The sequence below is a fragment of the Fukomys damarensis genome, unplaced genomic scaffold, assembly GCF_012274545.1.
Source record: "Fukomys damarensis isolate Sample0158 unplaced genomic scaffold, DMR_v1.0_HiC HiC_scaffold_27, whole genome shotgun sequence".
Lineage (NCBI taxonomy): Eukaryota > Metazoa > Chordata > Mammalia > Rodentia > Bathyergidae > Fukomys > Fukomys damarensis.
In genome coordinates this window covers 45,188,242-45,212,846 of record NW_022900939.1, presented here as the reverse complement: position 1 = coordinate 45,212,846, position 24,605 = coordinate 45,188,242, and positions in this window count along the sequence as shown.

The window sequence follows — 24,605 nt, the reverse complement described above, 5'->3', positions numbered from 1 at the left end:
ACAACAATTCAGGCAGACAAAGACACACTACCTTGGTAAAGGAGCTCATTGATAAAATGTTTTTAAACCATCAGTATTAATGATACAAAAGAAGTAATTAAGAAATACCGAGCACTATTATGCACCTCTCATCAGTTCCTCATGATAATTGTATTTGGTTGATTTTGTTTTCTAAATTCCATTTTCCATTTATCATAAATGTTGTCAACTTTCTGGGAAGATCATATATTTTTCTGGCATTATATTCACACATTGAAGACTTTCTGCGAAAGAGGTGACTATGGCTTTTCTTTCACACTATTCAAACTCATTTCATCTCTCCCTGTCCCTATCTTGAGAAACCCTCACTGCAGAGTTCAGCCTTCAGCGAGGTGCTGAGGGTTCAAACGTCTCAGGTGCCAGCACTACACTGGGTGAGGTGACATTTGGCACCTTGAGACACAGGATCTCCCAGCCTGCTACTTGAAAATCAACAATTCAAATTTAGCTATTGCCAGTAACAGAGCCACAAATAGTGTTTTCATTTCTCTCGTGATTTGCATGGATTCTTTGGCTATTTCTCATCTGGGAAAGAAAACTCTTTCAGATTTGCCAATCTTGGTAAGTTTGGGAAATTTGCTCTCTCAAGCCCAAGCCTCATGGGGCCCAGAAGCCCTGAGCTGGTGCTGAGGCTGGAGCACAGAGTTCATTCCCTCTCTTCGTGCCTAGGGCGCTGAGAGCCAGGACAGTCTTCTGAGACTCCGTCCATGTGGATTCGGCATCATCTGGGATAATTATGGGGAATGGTGTTTGGTCAAAGGTTTCTTAATGTTCTGTTAAAATCTAGACACTTTTATCAGAATATTGAATGCTGTTGATCACTAATGACCACGAGGTTCCAAGACAAGAGAGGAATATTATACATGCTACAGTGTGTTTACTTTTCGTCTTACAGCCAGTAAAAAAAAAACACATGAAAAATTTTAAATTTGGTTAGAGCTCTCAGCACTTAATTATTGTGAAACACATTCATTAGTTTATAAAATAATGACTGTACTGTAATATTACAAGGAACCTTTTAAAAGGAACATGTAGTATTTAAAAAGAAATATACAGTATGGCTTTTAAACTAAATGATGGAAGAGTGGAAGAAACATTACTATCTTGCTGTACAAATTTTTAAAATATTTACATATTATGTATAGATAAAATAAAGTTCTGAGTAAACTCTTATTTAAACATGGTCTATTACAACTTTACTAGAAAAATGGACAATTAAAGTCTATCTTATTGACCAAGCTGAACAGTAGGGTTTGCTTTCAAGGCAAAATGTGTCAAACACTAAGTTTGTCAGTGAGTTAAAGAATAGACAGAATGAATTTCCCCACCATCCCATGAAGCCTAGAAGTTCTTAGTGTTACAATGTGTTCTCATAACACCACACATTTGATATTGTGGTGCTGACTTTATCAACTCCCACATGACTTCTGTGAGCATATATTTGTTAAAAGTAGTTCTTATGAAAACGAATCATAATTTAAGACACAAAATATAAGATATCACTTGTCAATCAGAACAACTAAGAAAATAACAACTGAAATAGAAATTTAATCTGCAATACTGTTGCTTATTTGGTATGAGTTAATGATTTTACCAAGTGGACAATCTTGGGCTGGGGATTTAACACAGATATGCCCCACCTGCCTGGCAAGTGAAAGGTCCTGAGTTCAATTCTTGGTACCAAGAGATAAAAAATTCATAAAGTAATACACAAAATTCCTTTTATTACAAAATTTTACAGTAATTCCTTGCTACTCACGGTTTGTCACTAGACACAGATTTCCCTAAATTTGGAAGCACGAGGAGGAAGCAGTGTTTGGATCTGGTCACAGTAGGCTACGGTAACCCTGGGCTGCTCCATGTGTCACAAGCCCTCAGGTACTGCCTCTGCCCAAGTCTGTGGTCAGCTAAACTGCAAGTAACCCAGGAAACTGTGCAGAAGAGACATCTACTTTTAAATTCAAAGAGTCAGTGTAATGGCCTGAAATTATTCGGGGGTGGGGAGAGAATGCTCAGATGCTACATTGTGGCAATATGGGTGACCTGAGAGATCTTTGATTTAATCAGAACAAGTACAAAACCGGCATCAGGAAGCAAAACAAACAGACAAACAAACAAACAAAACACAACATCCCTCTTAACTTGTCGATGCCCAATAGCTCAACCTCTGCAATTTATTCTTCTGAATAATGGCTTTTAATTCTAAATAATCCCAAGGTAGGGAGCATATTAAGTTGTACAACATCTAACAACTTGCTCTAATTGTTTAGATCAGTTTCTTTCTTGAGAGCATGGAATGAAAGAAAGTACAGGGATATTGGGCTGTCGAGGGCACTATGGGAATAAAGGGGTACCCATGACCTTGGGTCACAAAATTGGCCCTTCTCAGTGGGTTTAGCTTTACAGGTCTGATGAGAGGAAGAAGTTACTGGGGCAGTTAGAGTTGCTTTGCACATTCTGTAACTTGAATGGGTTAAGAAGTGCCCAGCAGACTAGCAGAGAACAGTGCTGGGTTTGTCTGTGGAAGATTGACATGCAGGCCAGCAAACTGAGGGTGAAGATTCACCTAAGATGTGAATGATACCAATAAACCTACAGCTTCAACAGGATAGAAAAGGAAAGGAAAAGGAAGTGTCCCCATTTTGGAAAAGCTCCAGTCTCACCAGCACATTTGGACACCTGGCTCATTTATTTTTGTTCTTTTTCTTTTCTTTTTATTTCATTGGTACCTTTTAGATATATATAATGATGACATCCAACATAGGGAATTTGCGCCTGTACATGATATAACTGCAGTTCCTCTAATGGTGTTGTGGGGTGCAATATTCTGTAGATATCTACTAAATTCATTTGTTCAAAAGTTTGGCTCAGTTTAGCTATTTTGCTGCTCACTTTTGGTCTAGTTGATCTGTTTGTGACAGTGTTGCACTGAGGTCCCTTATTGCAATTGTATTAGTGCTTATTTGATTTTTCATGTCTATTAATATTTTCTTTATAGTTGGGTGCACAAGTGTTTGGTGCATATATATTTATGATTGTTATCCTTTCCTTCCTTGTGGATTATTCTCTTTACAAGGATGCAGTGACTTTCTTTGTCTTTCTTAATCAGTCTTGGCTTGACATGTATTTTGTCTGCCAATAGAATAGCTACCCGGGCTTTTTTTTTGGGGGGGGGGTTCCTGTCACATGAAGAATGGTTCTCCAACCTTTCACTTTCACTCTATGAATTTCTTTTTGATTAAAATGTGTTTCTTGTATAGAGCATATTGTCTGATATTGCTTCTTGATTCATTCTGTTAGTCTGTTTCTTTTGATTGGTGAATTAAGACCATTAACATTGCTGCCGCAAATGATATGTGTTGACTTTTCCTTATATTGTTTTCCTGCTCTTCCCTTTCTCCCCTTTATTTAGCTGCTTGCCTTGCCTGGTGGATTCACTAATCAATGGGAGAAAAGAATATACATGAAATTTTATAATTTGTGGTAATGTGCATGGCCCATTATTTTAAGTTAGATAATCAAGGCATAAAAACTGAACTATCACACAGTGTCACATATCTGTGGGATTTAATAAAGGTGATCTCAGAGCAGGACAGTGGTCAGTAGAGAACAGGAAGGGTTGAGGGAATGGGAGGGAGATAGGTTAGATGATAGATATAAATTGTTTCCTTTTCTCACATTTTTTCTTTTCCTTTATTTCCTTTCCCTTACCCTTCCCACTTCCCCTACACCTTCAGCCCTTTTCTTACTATTTCAATTTGGATCTTATTTACACTTTTAGTTTTTCACACCAGAGAAACTATTTGGTATTTACACATGTGTGTCTTATTTATTTCACTTAAGCATATAGCCTCAATATGCATCCATTTTCCTATGAATGACTCTAGTTTCTCTTTATGGCTGAGTAGTACTCCATTTTATAAAAAAAAATCACATCTTCTTTATCCAGTCTCCAGTTGGTGCACAGTTGGGCTGTTTCCAAGTTTTAGCTCATACAAACTGTGCTGCTATAAACATGGGTGAGCATATATCACTGTGATATGATTCTTTTAATTCTTTTGGAAAGATACTCAGCAGAGGAATAGCTGGGTCAAATGGGACTTCTAATCCTAGTTGTTTGAGGTATTTCCATATTTATTTCCACAGTGGTTGTACTGGTATTCACTCTACCAACAATGGAGAAGGGTTCCTTTCTCCCCACAACCCCACCAGCATTTGTTATTGGCTGATTTCTTGATAGCAGCCATTCTTTCTGAGGTGAGGTGGAATCTCAGTAGGAAAAAAAAAAAGCTCAGCAGGACCATCTCAATAGATGCAGAAAAAGGATTTGACAAAATTCAACACCCACTCATGATAAAAGCCCTGAAGAAAATTGGAATAGATGTTCTTTATCTCAACTTGGTAAAGGTTATCTATGAAAAACCAACAGCCAACATCATATTAAATGGCCAAAAACTGAAAACCTTCACAGTAAAATAAGTAGCAAGACAAGGATGTCCACTATCACCACTCCTGTTCAATATAGTTCTGGAAACCTTAGCCACAGCAACTAGACAAGAGAAAGAAATTAAAGCAATAAAGATAGTAAAGGAAGAAGTTAAACTGTCATTATTTGCTGATGATATGATACTCTAGATAGACGACCCAAAAAACTCTGCCAAAAGACTTCTAGACTTAATCAACACTTTCAGCAGAGTAGCTGGATACAAGCTCAACATTCAAAAATCAATAGCCTTCTTGTACACTAATAACAGACTCACTGAGAGAGAAATTAGGGAAATAATTCTTTTCACAATAGCACCCCCCAAATGAAGTATCTAGGAATCAGTCTAATGAAGGAAGCAAAAGACCTCTACTGAAAATTACAGCACTCTGAAAAAAGAGATCAAAGAGGATATACAAAAATGGAAAGATATCCCTTGCTCCATAGGAAGAATCAACATTGTGAAAATGGCCATGCTACCAAAACTGCTATACAGATTCAATGCAATCCTGATTGAAATTCCAACTGTAAACATTGCTTTAATCTTAACTGTTAGGTTGAGACTGAAGTCCTGATTATTTGATTCAATAAATCCCCAATAGAGTTGCTAAAGCTCCTAAATAAGTCTCAAGTCACTTTCCTGAGTAGTTTATTTCCTGGGAGAATGGAACAGTTTCAGGCGAACATTCATCAATTCAAAACTTTGATTCAAATATTTCCTGAGTGGCTCCCTGGGTAAGACAAGAGAGTAAGTGGGTACAGCAATGAATAGCAGAGCTCTCCCTAGGGGAGCTAAGGGATAACATCCATGTAATTAGGAAGTGCAAACGCCACAGGAAGTCCTCCCCACCACTGGACAGGAGCTGCAGGAGGTCTGGGAAGAGGGCAGTGACATCGGGTTCAGCAAATGTGTCCAGAAATGGAAAGAGCTACTACTCTCATCCCACCTCATGGGCACCGTATTGGCTGCAGAAGCAGTAACAGAAGTGCAACGTTACTAGAATGGTACCATGATGTTTGTCACCATATGCAACATTATAATGTTTTGTTTTATTTAAATATCCTTTACATCGCAGAAAGAAAAAGCTGCAAGTTACTGTTTCAGTCAGGTCCCGTACCATTTGCTGGCTGCCCTTTGAATACTACTTACTCTAGCAATTTATTTCTTTAGAACATTAAATGTCACTCCAGCATCCCGGGAGAGCAGGCACAACTTCCAAAGTCTTATAGCCCCTCCTCTCCAAAAGTAGCTTATACATTAGGAGAACGTGTTTAATTAAATGTAGAATGATTGTAGTTCTGAATATTTAAATCAGAATTCAAAATCATCAAAATGATAGTCTCACTTGCTACTCCAGGTTCAGTTCCCCATTTTCTCAGCTTTTCAGTGTTGGCCTCGTGTGCCTCTTCATGCACTGGAAAAAACACACGGGCAGAAGAAAGCTTTTCCACCTGGCTGCAGTTCTCCTCATGCAATCAGCCAGTGTTTAGCACACAAGTGTGAGGTAATATGCAGGGCTGTCATGCACAGTGAAATTCTAGGATTGAATTGTCTCCCTCTTACCAAAATCTGTTTGTTTTTCTTTCCTGCTATAAATATGCCATGCTTGCCCTGAGTGCAGTTAGGCAGAGCTGTGGAAAACCTGTCAGGTGAGCAAGCTTAATTAGTCCAGAATTGTTCTTCAGTGTTTCTAAACTCCAAGCCCTAAAGACAGATATGATTAAAGTCTATAAAAATAAAAATATACTTAAAATGCTATTTTGAGCCTCATTAAACTTGAATTAGTCAACATCTATTGCTGGGGGCAGAATCAACTCACATTTCTCCAATGTTTCTCTTTGGCCAATTAATATTTGGGTGACTCCAAATCCCTTGAATCAAAACAGAATAATTTAAGTGTGTAGGGAAAAAGCTACAAATAAAAAGGTTGTGCAAATGATTTGAATTCAGACTCTGGACACGCGTTGCTTATGAAAGAATTATGTACGTAATTGTAACTGACCTTTCCTTTTAAGGGACTTCACACAAACCCAAACGGAAAACCCTCAAACTGGGTATGGGTGGGCTGTCATTTCCAGTTAAAAGAGACCACTGTTAAATCTTAATTGTCAAGTAAATTAAAGATATGGAGCGAGGGGCAGTTTTATATTTCATCATGAAGAGACACAGGAAATTCCCCATTTTTGCTACTTCCTCAGAGTATTTCTTCAAGCCTCTGGCAGAAGTATGTAGGATGTTCTGAGGCTCTCAGACACATCTGACTGAGTTGACCTCTCTCTCCTTTCACAAAACTCAATAAAGGAAGTGTTTTTGGAGGTTTGTTGGAGGGAGACAGAGGTAAAGCGGCTCGGAACAAAGTATTCCAATTCTAGTTACACAACACTGAGGGCAGCAAACTTTTTCCATAAAGGACGGAGGAGGAGCACTCGTTTTGCAAAGTCTCAACGACTGTGCTGGAGCAGCCCAGCCAGTGCAGGAGCTCGTGGGTGTGCTTTGTGCCCATAAAACTTTAGCTGGAAACAGGAGATGGATGGGCTGTGACCCAGGGCTGCAGTGCGCCCGTCTGTGATACAGCATCGTGCTACATCAGGGGGAGAATTTCCTGTCAGTTAGTCCAGAAAGGCTGTGTTCTGCACACTTGCAATTTCATCTGCATCACGGCGCGGCGCAAGGAAGCAGTGGAAGCTCTCAAGGACCCTGATGGGACCCCTGGGGCCTTTAGTGGCCGAACACACACGTCTCACCCACTGCCGGGTCCTGGTGCTGACCCCCTCAGCGACCCGCCCTCTGTGCTGAACTCGCTCCGAGACATTCAGAAAGGTGGACTTGCTCCATCTCCCGGGTGGCTCCTACTCCTTACCCCTGACAGTGTCCAGTTGCAATGGGCATTTGTGCATCTGTATATTTAGACAGAGCTTCTCAAAGAGCTTAGGTTTTCCTTTAGCAGAAGGTGCCCGTCTGTGACAGGGCGTTGGATGTCTGCCTGGTTGACTGTAAAGCATGTCGAGGCTCAGGGAAAATTAAGTGTTAAATTATAAAAAATGTAGCGCTGCAATAAATCACTGAAGAAGGGCTCTGGTGCCCACAGGTACCGTGGATGTAATTCCTTCGCAGGGACCTTGGTCTCTGCACTTTCAGCTGGCATGTCCCAGAGCAGGCTGTTCAGGCTCCGCTCCCCACACAGTCCTTCTGGGGTCTCAGGTAGAGAGTGCCCCTCCTTCCCAGGCTGCGCACATGCAAGAGGACTGCAGTGCATTCGCTGGGAAGCTAGACTTTGGCTTTGTCACTCTCCAAGGCGTGCTGGAATCCATACGGTGCGATGTGAGGCACACAGAGCACATAGGAGCAGAGGGTAAAGCTCTGGAGTAACACTGACTTGACAGTGTTCAAAGTAAGCCACGGAGATGATGCCAGAAGCCACGGCAAAGAAATTCACAGGTGAGAGGAGACAAAGTAGCAAGAAGACAACAGCATCCATCAAATCAGACGAGGAAACAATTCCAAGTAGTTACTGAAATTAGTGACCACATAAATCTGGGGTTTTGTCTTTTCTTTTGCAAGGTGAACAGTGTCTGAGAGTTTACCATCAATGAGAAATTTCTGCATTATTTTCTCTTTGTATAATGACCTATTTTCTCCATGTAGGTGGACATAAGGATGAAAATTTAAGAAGTAAGGGATTCTAAGATGCAATAATATTCCTCTAGCTTATCTGAGGGTTCCAGATGGGACAGGCGATTTCAGTGCCCGAAACACTAGGAAGACTCGTGGAGTTGTCAACTCCTTACTACGTGTCTTAGTAACGACCTCATACTTGTACTATGACTTCAAATAAAGCACATTCTACTGTCATAAAAAGAGATACTATAACATGAATTTTTTTGTTTTTAAATAAATTTATCAAATTGAAAGAAAACTTTTTGAGCAGGAATGATGAAAAGTGGCATTTGTCCACTGAGCAATGTTTGGGAGTCACCAGCCTGAGCCAAATACTCTGATATTTGAATGTATTTCATACACTCCTTGCAAAGCCATTTTCTGGGCTATGTTTGAATTTCTGCAGGTATGGAAAGTTCAGTACCACTCAAAATGTGTCACTTTTTCTGAGATTCTGGAAAATATTTCTAGTTTGCACAGAAATCTGTCTTCCTCTAGCCTTATCCTTATTAACTCAGGCTTCACTAAAAGCACCATGGACCAGGTAGCTTGAGGACTGAGAACCAATTGTTCTTACAGTTCTAGAAGCTGGGGTTTTCACAGTCGATTGCTGGCCAATTCAGCTGCTGGTCAGACCTCTCCGGCGAGTTTGCAAACTGGCTCTTTCTCCCTAAGTCCTAGCGAAGCAATGGCGAAGAGACCTCAGGAGTCCCTTCCCCTCTTACGGGGCAGTGGCCTGTCAGATGGACGCCTGTCCTTACTATGTCACATGAACCCTGGCAGCTATCTCACCACATGCTCTCTATCAAAGCAGGCACACCCATGGGTGTGTGGGAGCACAGTCAGCCCATAGGAGCGCTTACTCTAGCACCGCATATAGTAATCTTCACCGCATTTGCTTATCCCAGTCTAACCATTTCAAAAAACAAAATCGCTTAGCTGTTCTCTAGGGCTCTCCTTACTTTCTTCAAATGACTTCCAGTCTCTTTATGATTTGTACCATTCTCTGAATATGGACCCAAACGAACACTCAGAACATTAATAATGTCAGTACAATCCATTTACTTAGGATGAGCTAAGTAAATTCTCATACTTCTAATTCTAGTGCTCATGCCTAAACTTTTGATAAGGGAACCAACCATTCAAAACCAGACCTTTAATTTGTCTTTCATGGCCATCTGATTTCGTCACACTGAACACTGTCTGAGTTCTAACTGGACTGAGTTTTCTCACTCTGAGCTCGTGTAGGGTGTTTGGAATGGGAATCACAGTCTGAAGCTGCAGAAGAAGATGGAGGCTACGACTGGACTGGCGACACTGTCCTGGCTGCAGTGAGTGGAGGTTTCCCGGGTGATCCTGTATCGTGCTGACCTCTTCTTGGGCCAGACTGGGGACTTAGTGCTAACCCATTCTGAGAGTGACAGAGTGGAGGGAGGAATATTAACTATTATTGTCTTCAGCTGGGACACCTTTTCTATTTCTAGGTCAGGGTGGAAATTCATCTCTGAAACAGTAGTTTCAGTTTTGGAAGGCTGAATGTTAAACTTTAGATAGAAAATTTGCTTCTCTCCCTCTCTTCAACTTGTTTTATTACAAAATATATACAACATAGTGAAAAAAAAGCACAGACCTATTTCCATATGCATTGGGCCTGCTGAATGTCAAATATAAAACCAATATTCCTATTACTACATAAAACGTAACAGCTAGGTTAGTGAATGCCAAAGAAAGCACCAATTTCTTTAAGAAGAGCAGAATTTAAGGGACTTAGTTTTCAATTCAGGTGCTATCCTGCTCCTATGCCTTGTGGGCTCTCAAATGGACAACAAACAAAGAAGAAGGCGTCGTTGATACAGTCCTTTGCAGCAAAGGGATTCAGAAGTGTTTTTTCTCGAAAAACCAGGGGTAACTCAGGAGAAAAATCAATCTCAGGCAAAGAACAAACACAAAGATTTTTGGACATAACAATGTATACAAATGACCTTTTCTGGTAAATGTAGACTATGCTCCCCAAAATATGAATGTATATTCCAGCTTTCACAGGACTGCATTAACAAGCAGATGGGTGCTTTCATCAAAGCTGACAAATCAGAACATTTATTCTTTGTATTTATTACATATCAGGTACTGTACAGAATCCTGGGGAGCAAGATGCAAATAAAGTGCTGTGAGGATTTGAGGGGGAGTTGGTAGGACCTTCCTGACTACAGGAAGCCAGATACAAGGAGAATGGACTCCAAATGGTATGATACTTATTGCAGGGCTGCAGGGTCTGTGTCGTGATAGTAACACAAATAAGAGAAAGTCAGGCAAGCATTATAATAGCAAGATCTCTCCTCTCTCTCTCTCTCTCTCTCTCTCTCTCTCTCTCTCTCTGTAATCTAAAGAGTGCTGTCTATATATTATAAGCCCAAAGTTATATGTATGATTTAAAAAATAGAATTAGAAATATTTTCCATATTCAGACACATTTTTGATGATTTGATTGCATTCTCTCAGTGTTCTATTCTGTAATAAGAACAAAAATTCTTGAAACATATTCTTGCAAACCTATTACAAATAAAACAACTTTGCTTAAGTAAAATATGATCACAAAAGTATGGCTTTAACAATTGCATTTTTTTCCTTTTTCTTCAGAGTTTTTTGTTTTTTGTAATTTAGGACATATCATATTCATACCGCCAGACTAATCATTGTTTGAATGTCAATAAAGTTTATTTTTTGTTCACCCTCTTAACTCACTGGTAGCTATTATCTTAATGCAAGGTGGACTCATACACAGAAATTACATTTAGAAACAGCCCACACTTTTATTGTACTCTGTCTTTCCAATCATCTTTGCAGAATTACCTGTACTTTCTTGGAATTGGAGACAGTTGGATGTCATATTATCTGTTAGCTTTAGGTGATTTACTAAGATTTTTTTTAGGCTTATTTTTTTATTTGAGTACATAGAATTGTTGGAATATTCAGTTTAGAATGATGACATCAAATACCATGAAATATGCTACCAAGAATGAATTTTTGATGGTTGGGCTTCCTTTTATCTCTTCAAAACTTTATATAAAAGCTTCATCTTTAACCTCTTCAGCACCAGCATGAATGATGAAAGATGAAACAGAGAACAATTTGTTTCACCAACATAATCTTTACTGAAAATCATTAAACATGAATATAAAATCCTAGGACCAATCTTGTGACAATCTTGATAGAAATTCATGAGAGAAAATTTAAAATGCAGAAGTATTTCTTGCATGGTCATAATAACTATTTTAACAACAAAATAGAAAGCTCAAATAAGTTTTCCTACTAATGTTGAGGACTTTTTCATTTTGAGAAGTGGAGGTCATTGATTAAGTATCTGAGAATAACTGGTGTAGTGAGAAGACCATTAAAAATCTGTGCATGTATAATCTCCACCAAAATGTCATGGTAAATATCTAAAAGTATGTATGTCCTTATGCTATTGTTTCAAAATTGATAACTAAGTTCTGATATATAATTTTGGTAAGATGCATAGTACTATAACAGGCACACTCACAGATTCAAGTAGCAGGTTTAAAGTTACCTTGCCTTCAAAGTGTATCTGATTGCTACAAAAATTAATCTAAATGCTCCAAATTAAGTACCTTTTATAACTGGTCCTGATGAAAGCTTAAAAATAAACAATAATAATAATTGATAGTAAATGTATTATCAGAAAGTAAAAAGTAATTTATTTCCCTTTCTCTTTCCTTAATGGCAAATAAATCTATTCTCACATTGAAGTAACATGTTTTAACATTTCCTTATCTTCAAACTGCATCTGTGTATTAGAAAAATCAAGCTAATTCATCCATATTAAGTAACTCTTGGAATTTCTCCTGAGGAAAGTTTGATTACTTTTACATTTTAAAAAACTTACAATCAATAAGAGATGACTATTTTTAAATGGTATTCATAGAATACAATTATTGTGCTTCAGTCATTAGAATAAACCAATTAGAAACAGGAAACATTAATTCATGATGTTGGTGTGGGGTGGTTTCAGTGGGCACACCAGACAGGAACCTCTGCAGAGGTTGTCCTTGGGGAGACCACAGTGTCTACAAACTGTCAGCCAAAATAAACCTCTCTTCCTTTAATGTTGGATATCAGGTATTTTGTCTCAGCAACAAGAGAAGTAACTAAGACACCAAGCCAATTCTATTGGAAGCAAAGGGGGAATGCAACACATACCAGAAATGAAATCCACAGAAAGGTGGTCCCATGACTTATGGCAATGAACCCAGATAGACCTGCCAATAGGGGTCTAGCTGGATTTCACACTGTTAGCTTCTATCTGTCACTACTGTGTCCTGGACTTATAGAGACAAGATCATGTTTTTTTACCCATTGGTTTTAGAACTAAGAGCAAGTGCATCTGAGATGAACTTATTCATTCAACTGTAGCTGCAGAACTATCCAGCAGATCCTTTTAACAAGTTTATTTTGCAAAATGACCTTGTAACTCCTCCTTTAAAAGGTTTGTTCTCTGCCCCTCGCCTTGATTCAGGGCTTGCCTTGGGAAAGCGCTGACCAGGTGAATGCAGGATTCTTATGCTTCTGAGACTCGATATTATGAAGGCCTATCAGTTTCTGCCTTTATGTTCCTGAGCAGTCTAATTCCCCAAAACTGTTGCAATGTGAGATCGTCCAAGCAAAACATATAGAGAGAGGGAGGAGGGAGGGAGAGATTTTGGAAAGTGGGGAAGGTAGAGGGGAAAAAAGAATACAGCAAGCACAGAATGACTTTTTTGTGCAGCCTGATTTGTCAGATTTTACATCCACTTGGCATAAGAAGCCATCATTTTCTGGACGACAAGGTTGTTTGCCTGTGCTGTCCTCAGTGTGTCCTATGTTGGCCCTAACAGCAACTGTTAATTTAAAAATATGCTCGAAGGGGCCCGAGTACAGTATGAGGTTTTCTCAGGCTGACAAGGGATGATTCTTTAAAATACTTGTGTGTTTGAAAGCGTTTGACTCGGGTCTCTTTATAACATCTCAGCTGCTGGTGAGTGTACAGCGGAAGGAATGAGAGTCGTCCTCCCGGATTTCAATCACCGCAGTCACAGATCTTTACAACGACCCTGACAACCCCCGAAAAGCCAAAACTGACTCAAGGCGGTTTGCAAGAGGGAACTCGACAGCACCATAAACATGGAAAGGATCACAAGAGACCTTAGCTGATTGTGGGGATCTTTCTCTGCCTTGTGCCAGCGGGTTTCCTCAGGGATGGACAAATGAGGGAGGCGGACTGAAGAGGACTCATTGGAAACCCGAAAACATGGTAAGGCGCGCAGGAGACTCGGGTATCTTACTCGCAGGCAGCTATGCCTTGTCAAGAGTTGTGGTTTCCTTGCTTTTGACTGACCATTCTCACGCAAATTTAGTTCTACGCTATCGGAATTAATACCATTCAAAACTAAAACCAAAGTCGACTTCCTTCTGCTCAAAAATTCCAGTCTCCCAGGAGCCCAGGGTAAGGGTAAGCGATGGAGATTTAAAGGCGAAGTCATCAGGTCGGCCTCTGCAGGACTGCAGGGGAGGGGCGGGGAGGGGAGTGGACCCCGCCTCCGGCCTCCAGAAACTGGAGGGGCCCCCGGGGTGCCGCTGCTGGGCTTCTGTGGGCCCTTGGAGCCTCCTGCGATCCCTGGCTGCATCCGTGACAGCGGACGCCTGAGAGCGCGGCTGAGCCACGTCTCACGGAAATCGCAACTCATACTCCCACAGCCCCTTCGCCAGCCACCTCAGAGAGGCCCAACAGTGAATCCACGACATTGCAAACCTCAAAACGACACGGTGAAATCCACTGACAACGTGAGTTTATCATCTTTTCCCGAGGCCTTGTTTCCTTTGACATCTTTCTCAGCGTAGGATTTCTCTGGGGACTTATCAGCCTACAATAAAAACCTGGTTGCTAACTTAGACTCTACCCACTGCGTCTCTCTCTCTCTCTCTCTCTCTCTAAAGAAAACACTTCCTAGGTTCCGGGGTACACACCTGTAATCTGAGCTACTTTGAAAGCTGAGGCAGGAAGATTACTGGAGTCCAGGAGTTTGAGACTAGCCTGGGCAATGTACTGACTCTCACTGTCCAAAACACGTAAATAGAATAGAGGCAAGTAGGGTCTCATCTGATTAGTTATCAATGAAATCCATGAATCCCCAAGGCAGAACAACGCCTTCCTCATAAGTAATCTTAAATGGATTCATAGAGAGAGGTGGACCACAGGTAGATAGGTAAATAGATTTGTTAGACAGATAAATGAAATTCTGCTTACTTTGGGCTGCTCCAGGTGTTTTTTAAACTGCATATTAAGATGTTCTTCAGAGGATGAATTAAGAAGAGAATCCAGTAGAGTGAAATCCAAATAACACTGTTAGCTTTTTTTCTATTTAGTTTTGATGCACCTGGAGTGTTTTTATACAGTTTTCTTGGCACAGGCATCAAAAGTCCTATTTTCCAAAGGCAAAGAGCAGCACAGCTTGGTAGAAAGTGTACGCTTCGCTGTCTGTAACAGAGCAGTGCGGCGTGTGCCTGAAGCGTGAGTTTGAGTTTTTGCGGCAAGCTCAACAATGGTACATGAAGCAGCTTTCTGAAGAAGGGACCATTGTTATCTGTGTCTCACCAGTGTGAGCACCGAAGGACTCGAAGGCTGAAAGTTAATTTGGAAAACACAGATAGTAGAATTCCCTTCCTCAAAAAGCTTCTTTAAACCTGAAATAGCAAGTAAAAAGTAGTATATGAATGCAAGGAAAACAAATGTGATTAGTAACTATTAATTGCTATTATGAGCATAATGACTTTAGAACAAATAGCATCTTATAGCTTTTGTTTTGAAAATAAGACTTTGCAAACTCATCTTATTTCTGCAAATCCTCAAGATATCAGGCCACATTTCCTCTGTGTAGTCCAACAGCCACCCCAGCAAGGCCACACAACACCGGGGTGCTGGTCTGTACCAACTGGGTTCAAACACTGATTCCCCTGATTCTGTTGTGTGATCTTGAACAAGTCACCTGCCTGATTTTGTCAGCTGTAAACTATGAATAAATCCCTATCTACCTGCTCATTACCCAGTTAAATGAGTTAATATTTATATGAACTTAGAGCAGATCGGAGCCAAAAGAAACACATGCTCCAAAATCCTTGCATACTTGAATTCATGAGAAGATCTATTTTCTTCTAAGCTGTCTAGGTGGTATTTTTTTACATCATTGATAAAGATGTACTGATAAGGGGTCAAAGCCTAAGGAACAGTCAGGAAACAAAGATGGCAGTGAAGAACAAGATTTCATGCAAGTTCAGAAAATATGCTTGGTTTTTCATTCTAGAAAGGCAGGCAGGTTATACTGTATCACATGCTAGGGTGCTGTATTCACAAATTCACTCTATAAGAAATGACAAAATGAAAGAATATGGTATGCGTTTCAGAGAAAATACAATTCCTCTTGAGCTATTCAAAAATGGGGTAGTGTATGAACTAGAACCACATTTCATAACATGAGAAACAATTTGTGCATCACGGTGAATTTGAAAACTTTTACTTCCGTAGTTGATTAAACTAGAAATAGCTTCAAAAGGTAAAATAAAATGTGAGTGTTTGAAAAGAACATTGAATAAAAGAGTAGTACAGGATCACTGCTGCTGAGTGTGTCCCACGGCATATGCCAGTCATGGAAACCACAGCTCTAAGAGGCTGTGAAGGTCACTTCTTGACCGTCACCTTGACTGGCTCGAGCGCTGCTCCTGGGTTAGTAAAGTGCACTTGTGCATGTCTGGGGATGTCATCAGGGCGTGGCCTTGGGGCGAGTCCAGTCCCTGTCCCTTCACCTCTGGTTCTCTTCCCTGGCTCTCTGCTTTCCAGATGCATGAAGCAAGCTGCTGGGCTGCACCATGCTATTCTGCCCTGAGGTTTCTGCCTCCGAGCCAGTCCACCCCTGGAAGCACTGACCTCTCCAGAACTGTGGGCTGAAATAACCCCTTCTTCTTCAATTCAGAGGTGTCAGGTATTTTACTCCTGCAATGGGAGAGATGACCAATGCAGAGGCTGGGCTGCCATTTTGCCAGTGACGAGAAGGAGGCCAAGCCAGTGTAAGTGACTTGCTTGTGGCATTGCACACCAAACTGAGGGAGCAGGGCTCCTCTCCTCACTGCAGAGCCCCAGCTCCTAATCTTGGCTCTTCACCACCTTTTGTAAAACAGGGGTTGTGGTGAGTTACTGAATGCTTCGCAAAGGACTCTCTTATGCCTTGGAGAGAATAAGATAGATCTCAGATATATGAATTGCCCAACTCTTAGTGCTGAGAGGGTTGGTTCCCGGTGATCAGAGCTGACTTGCTTCCTCACGCTGTGTGACTAGTGACTAGTCACCATTCACTCCCCCCTAGGCCAAAGCGGTGCAGTTTCTGACAAAGGCAATCTTAATGACAATGCGTTATGTAACATTTTACAATGGATTTTATGAAGTGCTTCATTTTCATCTTTATGGATTAGCCTACAAATTCTCTGAGTTCATGCTTCACTTATTTTCCCAATTCTCAGCCTCCTTAAAATTTAAATTATGATTTTCATATGTGAGATCATTCACCAGGGGATTCTCTTCTTGAGCCTTTGGCGAAATTGGCCTTAAGTCCTTAAATTTAACTAGAAAACCATCTCCCAAATTAATAGCCCCAAAGCACTTAGCCAAAAATTGATTTTATTTTACCTGCTATTGAGTTACATAGAGTATGCTGCAAAATTTAATAGGGTTTTAAAATTATGGTATATATTACTAGAATCCCCTAACCAAAGTAAACTAGATTCCTCTTGCTTTACTGTACTCCATATCCCTTACCACTTGCAAAGAAATATTGAAGAGCTTTGATTTTAATATACCTATCAACATAAAAAAGCAAGTGTATATATATATTTTTTTTTTCTCAATTTTACTCTGTTTTTCAGAGGCATGGACTTGGAATATGTAATTGTTGGGTTGTGTTTATTAGTGGAGACCTCTTACAGCTTAAATGGAAATGTAGGATAGAACAGAGGGCACACCACACAGGAACCTCTACAGAGGTTGTCCTTGGGGAGACCACAGGAAAGGGAGGTAAACCACCCCAGTGACCAGAATATATCATGGTCCATGGATGGGTAAGATTTCAATTCAAAGCTGTTTGTGTAATTCATATTGCAAGTGGTCTGTCTCAAATATGTTTGTAATATATATCTGTGTATGTATGTGCACCTAGCCATCTTGAAATGGAATACATTTAAAAAAATAATAATTCCAATTCCACAATTTATGGAAAAGTAGCTTGGGGCACAGAGATTACCAGTAATGTCTAACAATGCCACAAATATTAATTTCATAAAGAATAATTGAAAAATCAGGTCTTTGTTTCACATTTAATATTTTTATATTATTCTAAATTATTTATAAAAAACAAATACAATATATTTTCTTAACAAAGAAATATTTGCCAACTTTCAATTTTCAGCAGGATTTGCTTTATATAACTCTATTGATATAAATATTTTAAAAACTAATGATAAAATAATAATAAAAACTAACAATAATAAAAAATAATAAAATACACATACTCTATAAGACTAGCAATGTGAAAACTTACCTTAAATCTTGAGAACTCTTTTATTATTTCTTTTTCATCCTTATCTGGTAATCCCTGTATTAATTCTGACTTTACTAGTCCTTCCATTATTTTTAATTTTAAATAATGCATATACTTATGTATGTGTGTGTATACAAGTAAAGATCAAAGGTTATATAATTTCTAGGTTCTCCTATTTGAGGAATTTACATGAGGGCAGTATTTGTACGTGCTTTCATTTTTCCATTCTTCACTAGTTTTCAGGGTGTACTCATGCTGAACTGTACAGCTGAAGGGCACTGATTTTCACCATTTTATGTGTGTGTGGTACATGAGACACATGCACTACTGGTAATTAAAATTTCTGCTCTTTCTCATTTTTTATGTTACAAATACTTTTGCTATGCACAATCCAGTACATATCTCCCTGCTAGATGGATATGAATTTCTCCTGAACAAGAAAATCTTGCTACTTGGGATGTGCTTATTTTTGACTTAGGAGGTGACAACCAAATGGAATTTTAGGGTATTAAGCTTTCTCACTGAAGTTGCAATTTTATGACTATTGCCATGGGAAACAAATTTATTTAGCATCTGTCCCTTTTGCCAGGAGACTTACTACTGCTAGTGAGAAAACTGATGTAGTTCCTTCATGTACCATCATGAACTTTTCTTTGGTACACTTATCAATGCTACCCATATCAGAGGATTCAATGTAGGATTTTAGTTCTCATTCTCAAAGGTCTTGACTTTAGCAGTATTGAGCAGCCTGTCCGCCTCAACATTTCCCCTAAATAAGACACACGTATAAATACTGAATAGATTCTCTAGCGAGAGAAACTGAAAGTGAAAATAAGGACTAAAAGGTATAACAGATAATGTGACATAGGAAGAAAAGGGACAGAGAGGAAAGGGAAATGGGAGGGGAGGGGACAGGAAAGAAGGGAATGGAATTAATACGAGACAATGACAAATAACGGAAACAAAATCTCTGTAGATAGGGAGAGAGGGTTTAAAGGGAGGGCAGGGGAATGGGGAAAAATAAGAACCAAGGCGCATTATGTAAAGGTACAAATTTCCAATAATGAATGTCGTTATACTGTATACATTAAATGCACCAATAAAAATAATTAAAACAAACAAACATTTCTGCTGCATTTGGCGTCTGTGCTTCCTTGCTGTGCTCTGGCCAGTCTGCCTAACTTTTTGATTGATACTGAATTACCTTCGCATTAACTATCAGATGTCCTCAGCATCTTGTCCTTGGCCTTCTGTCCTCTCTCTCTCTCTCTGTCTCTCTCTCTGTCTCTGTCTCTCTCTCTCTCTCTCTGCTCTCCTGTTTGTTATATAATCTGTTCTCATGTATTCAAATATTACATGTAGAGATGGTCCTAAATCATGAATATAAAATTTAACCTTAGTCACCCTCCAAGTCTCGCAAATGACACAGCGTGTTCAAACTTGCTATCCTGTTATTATCCCCTCAATATTTTCACCTGTCTTTCCCATCTTAGTTATGAGTCTCTCAAGTAGCTACTGATGCCAGAAGTCTTAGTCTTGATTATCATTTCCTTCTGTGTCCTGTGTAGCTTTATGTGTTCAGGGATATGTAAATTATTTTCTACTTTTTCTAATAAGATTAAATACGTAGTGTGAGGTAGATCCAGTGGTGACTATGGAACGTAGAGTTCTTGAATAAAAAGGACTATGACTAAATGCATGGAGAGCTTTTCAACCCAGAAATACACACAATGGAGAGATTAAAGAGAGATCCAAATTGAAATGATAGGAGAGAGAGAGAGAGAGAGAGAGCTGAAAATGGAACTTTATAGGCTCTCTGCATTCAGTTTTACAAGGATAGCAAAAATCAAATAGATGTAGAATTCAAAAAGAGATGCATTACAGCAATAAATGGAAAAACAGTCACTGACCAGTGTGGAGCAGTGGGAGAGTTTGTCCTTCTGTTGGAATGCAGCAGTCCATTGTGAGTTTCTGCTTGTCTAAGAAATGAATGCTCTCATGTAGGAGAAACTAAAGCTGTTCTTATCTATGAAAGGAGTGGGACATGGTCTTCACTGGGTCAATCTGAATCCCATAATTCACTGACCTGTGGCTGGGTACCACTGATGGCAGAGTAGATACTCAAGGATCCAAGTGGTAGTCTCGCAGAGTAAGCAAGTAAAGCCCTTACCGTGTAACCTCCAGGAGAATCAGTACATTTTGAAATGTTGCAGGGATGTTCAACGTGTCTGTTATTTTGCTTATGCTTATAAAGGATGGGTGTCATGTTCACCAGCAGTAGTTTTATGTGAGTGTCTATTTAGCAAACTTACTGTGGCACGATTCTCATTTTGATTGTTTGGAATGAATATGAGGACAGGGTAAGGACTAAATTTTTAGTATTTACTGAACTCAAAAAAGGTTCAAAGCTGTCACATTACTAGATTTTTCTCAATGACATCTTTCCATTTATTTCTGATTATGCTTTATTCCCAAAGAACAAATGTCTTTGAAGAATTAGAAAATGTTGAAAACCATCCTCTGAGAATCTACATAAACATATTTTCTGAGATGTTACTGAATGTATACCATCTCTCTAAGTTGATAACAAGCTGTGATGATAACATAAGCTACTATAATAGATATTTTTCAGAACATGAAACACATATACTAGAGGTGTGTTTTAAATTTATTTTTTAGGAATCTATCACAAATCCTTAAAAATAATTTTGTCTATGTCTTAGGTGAAGAATTTACTAGATTTAGTTTTTTGTTTTGGCAAAAGGTTTCTTTATGGCTGATGATTTATAGACCTTTTTATAGAAGTGAATCAATTCATATTAAATTAATTATTGAATTTGTAAATGCATGTTCTGGACATGCATAAGATTTAATCATACATAAAGCTTTGCTTTCTCAAAGTGTGTTTAATTGTAAATAGATTCACAGCTTAAAATCATGAACTCTTTTACCATAGTGAAATTAAAAATTAATTAAATTTAAGGTAGATGTTTAAATTCTTGAAGTCGGCCACTAATTCTTTAAAAATTCTAATCCAATATAATAGTACATGGCACCATATGTTGTTTTTTAGTCTTAGTGATTGGCTTGAATGTGAAAAAATGTATAATCTTTCCACAACTCATTTTTGTATTATGTGTTTATGTCTAACAAAGAAAAATATATTAACAGTAACATTTATTTCCATTTATCTTAGTTATTTTTCTCATTGCTGAGACAAAATTCCTAAATCCCAATGTTAATGGGGGAAAAGTTTATTGCAGCTCAGTTTGGAGAGGTTTCAGTCCATAGTTGGCTGGGTCCAAGACAACGTGTTATGGCAGAGAGGTATCTCAGGGGAGAAGTAGTTCATGGCAGGCAGAAAGCAGAAGGCAGCAAGCAGCTGCAACAAGTGAGGCCGGCTTTCACTTTTATCCTATCCAAGATACAACTCCCTTGGGTGGTGCCAGCAACACCCAAGGTGAGGATTCTCTTTTTAGTAAATCTTCTCAGCCACACCAGAACTATTTCAATCAGCGGATAAATTTAGTGTCATATACCCTTAATCTCAGCATTATACACCCTGGATCCAATCAGCTCCAAAATGCCCAACCTATAAGTGCCTGAGGCTTTGGGAGACATATACATATAAGCCATAACAACATACCTATTTTATTTCCTTTTGTACTTAACAAAGAATAACCAGTACTATTGTAACTTGGTCTGTATTTGTTGCAAATTAGAGATTGGTTTGGTTAAGTAACTTGGAACTGTCATCAGGAGTCCATGCATTGAAAAGTGTAAGCAATGAAAGCACTACCAAGGGAAATACTTTTCTACTACCATAAAGGAGGCATTTACACTCAGACCCTGCAAGTTACCTTCACTTATGGTTATCAGGAGATGCAGAGTTTTTCATATTCTAGGCACAGAAAATTGGAAGTGCCTGTTTCAGTCTCTTCTCACACACTGAGCTCTGTGTGGTTTTGTTAAAGGAAGCATTAAACAACCTGTCAGCTCACACACATTGGATTAGGGACTCATCATGAGGTAGGGCTCTGGCCAGTACAGGAAGACATTATCGGAAGCTGAGAGGTTAGAGGAGAAGGGTTGCTTAGCACTTACAGGTTTGAGGAATCAACTATAGCTACTTTCCTTGTTGTTTTATTCTGCAAACCTGTTGTTTTTAATTTTCTGAGCACAGCAACCCACTGTGCTTAAACAGCAGTTCTTAATCAGAACACCATAATTAGATAGTTAAAGTCTGCATGATGCTGAGATATTCAGTGGGGTTGTACTACACAGAAAAAGGTTCACAAAGTTGGTTTTCCCTTTTCTTCTTCTGCTTCATAATAGGATTTCTCTTTAAGTACCATCATCTGGCAGCATTCTAAGTTTGATTGCATTAATCATTCAGTGTAAAGCAATGTGAGTGTCTATCACACACACACATATTCACACATTCTTGCACACCTACATAAAGTCTCTGAGACAAGGTAATGATATAAGAAAAAATTAGCAAGCAACGAGGAACTGACATACAGTCTTCAAACTCAGCATATTTTAGAAACAGAGAAAATTTGTTTAGATGGAGGTCCTTTTGGTTTTAAGTTGTCTTTACTGGCCCGTACTCTGAGTATTGAAATGTCCTGATGCCTCACATGAGATGAACACCCAACATTTAGGAAGTTTTTCCTTTAGTAAATATCAATCCTTTCAGGCCAAGGGTTTGAGAAGCAACGCTTAGAAATATAATAAATTATCATCGTATATCTGTGCAATTTTAACACACTGTCTTCCCCTACTTAATAACTTCCCTTTCATTTTTAACAAGTCCCTAGAAGAAGTACCATAAAATAATTCATTTGCTTTTTTTTCACTTCACAATTCATCCTTATGATACTGTGGTATGATTTCTGCTGTTATTCTTCTCTTGAAACTAGAGGTTAAGCCTTTGTAGCACTCCTATTGAATCCCTAATTCTGGAAAGAATACATAATTCTGTTTTTCGGTTGCATTTTTGCTTTGTCTACTACCAAGCTCTCTCTCTCTTAACTACTTTTGTGGTTACTTCTTCTCAGCCCACTGCCTGATTGCTGATCTCCAGCCCTCCTTCTTTTTCTTTAAACCAGAAAACCAATCCAAAGACTTTGGCTTTGACCGCTCCTGTACAGCAATGCACAGCTATGTATTCATTGTCTCCTGAGAACTCAGCTCCCTCATTTCAAGGGCCTCATTCCACGCTCTGCTGTCTCAGTGATGTGAAGGGTGTTCAGCAGCAGTGCCCTGATACAGTGGATCGATAAATCAGTGGTGACGGCAGGGCCAATTGTTCAGTGTGTGAAAATCTTCCGTGCCCAACGGTAATCCAAATGCAAAAATAAACCTGTCACTTCCCCCGCAAATAATCTGGTGTCCCCCACTTCAACAATGGCATCATAAATTCTCTAGTGAAATAAGACAAACTGACTGTTCAAATTCCAGTTGTTTCTATCTTCTTATATATAATTATTGTTAAGTTATTGGTGAATCTGTGGGAAATTAGCTTTATCTGGAAGAACGATCAGCGTATTATTTACCAGGCACACACTTGGTCTTCCCTCAAATTTCTATCTAATTACAAACTCCCTTACTTTCCTAAGAAGGCCAGGAGGCTTCTTTTCGCCTTTTCCTATATTACTTATACATATGGTTAATATTTATAACAGCTAACTCTGATCAATATTTGTGTATCTGCCCAATGGAATATTATCTTTGAGTCTTGACCTGTATTGTCACAAGTTGCATTCTACATGGAAATGTATGTACACACACACACACACACACACACACACACAATTGGACCTAGGCCTCTGCCCTGAGCACAATCCTCAGCCTCACTTTTTTAAGGAGGACCTCACTGAGTTGTGCTGGATTACAGATGTGTGCCACCATAGCTGGTTGAAAATCTGTGTTTTACTTTAGGAAAATATAGGCATAGTTTTGAAATAAGAGATTAATCTAAATGTAAATGACTGAAGGTTAATTTATGTAAGTTTAAGAACCTTTTAATCCATTCTTTAATTGCCACTTTCACTTAAAAAGCATTTGTGGAATTATAATTGTGATAAAACCATCCTTGTCCTGGTGTAAGCAAAATGTTTTCTTCACTTATGGAGGTTATACATTGCTTTATCCAGAAAAAGTCAATAAAGCACATCAATATTATAGTGAAAGTCTGTTAAATGATCAATAAATACACTTCTACTGGAGTAAATCTGAATCTAAAATATTTCGTGTGTATGCTGCCTTCTGCAGAATGTCCCAAGCTCATTAAATGCTGTGTGTCCCACCAAGTTTGCAAGTGAATGTTGTTCTTCATGTATTTTGCTTTAAAATGTTCATCTTCTATGTACCAGAGGCCATTGTACAGCAAGCAGATTTATAGGAAGTGGCCTTACTTATGGAAGTTTAAATAAGAACATTTACATTTCCAATACTATGAAGAACCTAAGTATGTTAAAATATATAAAGTAGGATGGCAAATTTAGTATAAGAAAAATATTCATAAATAAAATTAGTGATTGATACACTTAGCAAACAACCAAATTTTTAAGGCAATTCCCAGCAATAACATAAAGTGGGGCCAAGTAATCAATAGCATTTAAGTCAACATCCAGGTTATTATCTTAAAATGTAGCTTAATAATGAAGAAAACAAGCTAATTATCTCCAGGGAAATCTAGGGAGTTGGTTGGAGCATGCATGGGGCGCATGAAATCCCTGAGCTTTAGTAAATTCATATGAAACAGACTAGCAATAGCCTGCAA